This window comes from Gracilinanus agilis, chromosome 6 (genome assembly GCF_016433145.1).
Source record: "Gracilinanus agilis isolate LMUSP501 chromosome 6, AgileGrace, whole genome shotgun sequence".
NCBI lineage: Eukaryota > Metazoa > Chordata > Mammalia > Didelphimorphia > Didelphidae > Gracilinanus > Gracilinanus agilis.
This window is the reverse complement of record NC_058135.1, coordinates 126,696,323-126,702,322: the sequence shown is the minus strand read 5'-3', so window position 1 is coordinate 126,702,322 and position 6,000 is coordinate 126,696,323. Positions and strand designations below refer to the sequence as shown.

The 6,000-nt window shown below is 39.5% G+C and overlaps 1 protein-coding gene across 4 annotated transcripts in view; it reads right to left on the bottom strand.

The window, feature by feature from the left end:
• Positions 1 to 6,000, bottom strand: part of SLC10A7 (solute carrier family 10 member 7) — a 323,901-nt gene that overhangs the window by 184,906 nt on the left and 132,995 nt on the right. The gene's annotated exons all lie outside the window — the stretch shown is intronic.

Below are 6,000 nucleotides of genomic sequence, written 5' to 3'. Positions count from 1 at the left end.
TTCATTCACCTCTCTTACCTCTTTCTTATTTATTTTTTGGTTTGATTCATCTAGATCTGACAGAGGAATATTTAGATCTCCCACTAGTATGGTTTTACTATCTATTTCCTTCTTGAGCTCTGCCAGTTTCTCCTTTATGAATTTGGGTGCTATGCCACTTGGTGCATACATATTGAGCAGTGTTGTTTCCTCATTGTTTATACTGCCTTTAATCAGGATGTAATGACCTTCCCTGTCTTTTTTAATCATATCTATTTTACTTTGGCTTTGTCAGAAATCATAATAACCACTCCTGCCTTCTTTTTCTCATTTGAAGCCCAAAAGATTTTGCTCAAACCCTGAACCTTAAACTTGTGTATGTCCACCCGCCTCATATGTGTTTCTTGTAGACAACATATGGTGGGATTTTGGTTTCTAATCCACTCTGCTATTTGCTTCCATTTTATGAGCGAGTTCATCCCATTCACATTCAGAGTTATAATCATCAGTTGTGCATTTGCTGACATTTTCAAATCCTCCCCCATTCCTAACCCCTTTTTCCTTATACTTTTTTCCTTTTAAACCAGTGGTTTGCTATTGAGCTGCTATCCCTTATCCGCTCCCTTGATTAACTTCCCTTTCTACCCCCTCCCTTATTTTTCCCCTTCTTTTTGTTTTTAAAGGCCTTATGAATTCCCTCTCCCTTCTCCCCTCCCTTTTTTTGTCCTCCCAACTCCCCTGCTCCCCTTGGTTTATCCCTTCTAACTTTCTCAGAAGGGTTAGATAAGAGTTTTATGACCCGATGGATAGTATAGCTACTCTTCCCTCTCTGGGTTGATTACACTGAGAGTAAGGTTTGATTATTACCTCTTAATGCTCTCTTCCTCTCCTTCTTATAATAGTATTTGTCCCCTCTCCCTCCCATGCCCTCTTTGTGTGTAATAGAATATCCTATTTTCTTATTCACTCAAGTTTCTCTTGGTGTCCCCTGCTATTCACCCCCTCTTTCCCATCCCCCATGCCATCTTAGATTATTTAGTGTTCCACCCTCACCCTGTGAATTATTCTTCTGATTACTATAATAGTGAATATTATAATAGTGAATAGAGTTCACTACAGAGAATTATACATAACATTTCTCTACATAGGAATACAGATAATTAGATCTCACTGATGCCCTTAAAAAGGCAAATTTAAAAATTATAAGTTTTCTTTCTTTCCCCTCTGTATCTTATTTACATTTTCATGTTTCTCTCGATTTTTGTGGTTGGATATCAAACTTTCCATTTAGCCCTGGTCTTTTCTGTGCAAATACCTGGAATTCTTCAAATTTGTTGAATGCCTGCTTTTTGGCCATCTGGCTCAGCTCTTTTGAGCACTTTTTTAAAAAAGGAAAGTGACTTTCCTTGCCATGCTTTTGCTAAATGCAAGAGCACGTTTTTGCCTCCAGTGGGACTCAGCCGGCCAGTCCAGCCCAAGCCACCTTGGGAGGGAGGTCAGGCCAGCCGATTCGGGCTTTTGGCTTTAAACTAAAATGCCGGAGCCCAGCCAATGTGCTGCTGCTGATGCTGCTGCTGCTGATGCTTTTCTTGCTGCTGATCCTGCTGATCCTGACCACTTCCACTTCAACCCCGAGCTCCAGAACCTGAGATTTCCAGGACGGAACCCAGTCCTGCCGCCTTTGCTGAGATCGAGACCTCCAGAGACTGCTTCAGCTCTGACGCAAACCATTTGGGTATATTCCCCTTTCTCCCTATTTCTAGCCTTCCACGTGTTTCTCTAAAGACCTAATTAGGCAACAACCCACACAGACTCTACACGTGGGTAGTTTTCCTGAGCCTTTCTCCACTAACCCCGAGCCATGTGGACGACACCACGTGGACCTATTGGCCGAATGGCCTATTGAGACTTGCTTGTGATTAAAAAACTGAACTCAGGGGAGAAATATTCACCCCAATAACTGCTCAGAACTTTGAACTTTTAGAAAAAAAAAAAACAACCCCTTAAACTCAGCAGAACTCAATCAAAAGAACCTTAAATTGAAACCAGGGGTGAACTTTTAAAACCTCGGAACTGAATGAGCTTTATTTCTGTTTTAAAAAGACTGTATCTTACTGTATATTGCTAATTAGTTTTGTTAATTAATCTTGCTTACTTCGTTGATATTCCTGTTGCACTGAATCATTTTACGCTAATGAAGTTTCTGCTTATGATGTTATTATATTTACTAATTTACCTAAAGCTTACTGTATCAGAAACAATGCGGTTATATGTACCACCTATGAACATCTTATAGAGCACATGTCTTTAAAATTTATTCTGTCTTGGTAATTGCAAAGAACCTTGAGAGTTTCCATGCTTTAAATATTACCTTGTAATTTTACAAGAGATCTTTTTTAACTTTTACTTTAAATCCTTAAGAAATTGTTGTCTTAAAGGATAAAGCTTTTATATATTTTATTATAAGAGATATTATTGCCTTAAATGGGTAGAAGCATTCCTATCCAGGATTTTTTTTAAAACAGGAAGCCAAGGAGCTCCTGTATATTCTTATCTGAGGATGATTATACCAGAAGGTTTCTTTTTTAAATATCACATTTTGCTATGGAAGCAATAACGGCATTTGCCAAGGGTTACAGGTTGTAACAAGTATATGATTTTAAACATCACTGTTTATTGTTTGAAATGTGCTATTGGAAATAATGGTACTCTATTTGAATGTGCATTGTGAATCTGCTATTTTGTAAAACCCACTTTCTCTCACAGAAAGTCTCATTTTGGGGTAACATAACCCTTCTAGTTCTAAGCTATATATATATATTTTTGATTTTTAAAACATTTTTTAATGAGAGCAATTGATTTTTCCTTTTTATCATCTTGTACTGGAAGTACATATATAATCATTATTTATCCTTTTTCTGATTCTACAGCAAATACCTGAGCCTATAGGACTGTGATTTAAATGCCTCTCTGATTCCAGAAGGGAATATGAAAGCCATTAATAGTGCTAAAGAAAGCACATGGTCAGAGACTTGACTGACTAAGATCTGCAAAATAGCAGTTCTATGCCAATACATTAGGGCTTGAAGTTGGGGTTTGAGTCCTGGAGTCCCAGTCTTTTCTAAAACCTTAGAGGACGTGGGTCCCCTCGACTTAGATTCCTAGAAAGCACCTAAGATTGGTTATTTACTTGGCTCACTTCCCTAAAAAGCTGATGATAAGTCAGATCAGAGAGAGACATTTTCCTTAAGTCCTGGCCCTGGATGGGTAATTGCACACTGTTGAATTCACTTTAATTAGACCTTCATTCAAAGGTCTAAGTTTATTTTCCCCAGATTTTGCACATTTTACATTTACAAGTTAATGTTTTCTTCTTTTTTCTTGAATTCTATTCTTTGTATTTTGTCATCCTTACCTGACCTGAGATACCCTTTTTTTAGAAAAAAGGTGTGTTTTAAGAATTACCTCACGGGGATATCTGTTAAGTTTTTAAAAATTCGATAATGTGAAAATATATATTTATTTAACTCTTTTAGGAGTAATTTCACGGGGAATTATATAAAATCTTAGAAGAAAATGTATGTTTTGTAATCTATAATGTAAGGTTTAAATTCTTTTGAGAATAATTTCAGGATAAGGATCTTGCCGTCTCCCCAGAATCCAGATGACGAACTTGTTTTGGTGAGGACCATGAAGATGTCTGAGAAGCCTTCACTGTACCATGAAGACCAAAAATTGAACTTTGGGGTGCAGTTGATTGAACTATGGGGAGTTGAAATTGAGTTGTATGTATTGTTTTAAATTGTACACTGTTATGCCAGTGGGGGACAGCCCCCCAAATTGGTTTTTTGTCAATGCGTCTAATTTTAACCATTTGTTCATCTATTTCTTTTATCCCCAAAATTCCTGAAAAATTTAGAAGTTGCTATTTTTACAGGTCCAGCGAAGAAAAAAGGACTAACCTTTTTTTTTGCCGGACCTCACGGGGAATTGTAAAAAGTAATCTGGGAAATGTATAAAACTACATTTCCCGTGATCCAACATGGTCAAACTGATTTCCGTTTCCGACGTCTTGACGCAGGGGAGAGCTTAAATCTCGTGGGTTAGGAGGGAGTGGCCTCTTTTGCCAGTAAGCTCTTCTTTGGCGAGTAGGGCTTGGCTAGGAGGCAGTATGGAGGCGGCAGTTTTGAATGCTTACAAGCGCGTGGTCTAATGATTTTATCTATCAACATGGCTTTAATTAAAATACTAATTTATATTATTATACCAGCCTTAATTATTTTTCATATTAACACCATACTTTCCACTGGAAATATATAGTCAACTTTGATGGGTAGTTGATCCGTGGTTGCAGGCCCAGCTCTCTTGCCTTTCTGAATATCATATTCCAAGCCTTGTGATCTTTTAGCGTGGAGGCTGCCAGATCCTGTGTGATCCTGATTGGTGCTCCTTGACATGTGAATTGTTTCTTTCTGGCTTCTTGTAAGATTTTTTCTTTTGCTTGGAAACTCTTGAATTTGGCAATTATATTTCTGGCCGTTTTCTTTTCTGGATCGAATGTCGCAGGTGTTCTATGAATCCTGTCAATGTCTATATTGCCCTCTTGTTGTAGGACTTCAGGGCAATTTTGCTGGATTATTTCTGTTAGTATGGAGTCATGGTTTCTATTAATTTCTGGTTTTTCTGGAAGACCAATTATTCTCAAATTGTCTCTTCTAGACCGGTTTTCTTGGTCTGTCACTCTCTCATTGAGATATTTCATGTTTCCTTCTATTTTTTCAGTCTTTTGACTTTGTTTTATTTGTTCTTGTTGTCTTGAGAGATCATTAGCTTCTAATTGCTCAATTCTAGCCTTTAGGGATTGGTTTTCGGCTATAATCTCTCCATTTTCGGCTATGATCTTTTGATTTTCGGCTATAATCTTCTGGTTTTCGGCTGTAATCTTCTGTTTTTCAGCTATAATCTTCTGGTTTTCGGCTATGATCTTCTGGTTTTCGGCCATAATCTTCTGGTATTCCTTTTCAATCTGGATATTTCTGGTGTTCAATTTGCTTATCAGTTCATTTGGTTTCTGAGCCTCACTTTCCATTTGCAAGATTCTACCTTTTAAACAGTTATTTTCTTGCCAGATCTCTTCCATTTTCCTCAAAATCTCAGTTTTGAATTCTTCCATAGCTTGTGAGTTTTCCTTATTTGAGGAGGGTCCGGATGCTTGCTTGTTCTCCTCCTCTGTTTGCTCAGTTGTCTGGATTTTCTCTGTGTAAAAGTTGTCGAGTATTAAAGACTTCTTTTTCTTGTTGTTATTCTTTCTCTTCTCAACTTCCTGAGACTGGGTAGCCATCGTTAGCCCAGCAGCTTCTCAGGTTTATCCTCACGCTCAGGGTCTGTCCGCGGTCTATTGGCTCCTGAGGTCTGAGTTCTGTTTTTTTCCAAGGTCAAGCCCCCTGGTGGACCCCCTTGCTTGATCCTCTGCTGGAGGTTCCTTTACAAGTCTCAGGGCACTGCTTCCACAGTGGTACACCCTTCCACGCTGGTTCCCCACTCAGGGTTTCAGAGCTTTAGCTCCTGGCTATGTCTGCCTCCACCCACGCCTCCGCCCACGCCTGCGCTCTGAGCTGGCGTTCTGCGCCCTGCGTCTACTCTCTGCTCCCACGCTCAGATTTCATGTGCGTTCTTTGGCTTATTGGGGTCCTAAATATTGCTGCTCTCAGGAACAGGCCCCGGAGCTGCCAATGATTCGATGGATGCCCCAAACTTGCTCTATTTCTTTTTAGCTGGCTTCGGTGCTATAGGTGTTGTGTGTGGAGGGGGTGGGGGTTGGGTGGTTGCTCAGCCCACAATTTAGTGAGAGCTGTTTCACCCCTTTAGAGCATGGAAATGCCTCGATTCCATGTACCTTCCACGCTGTGCCCTGTTGTGAGTTTCCTCCGTTCGTCTGGACTTGTTTTTATGTCCCCTTGAGGAGTTTTGTGTGTTTCGGTCAGGAGAGGTTAAGAGCTGCTTCTTACTCTGTCGCCATCT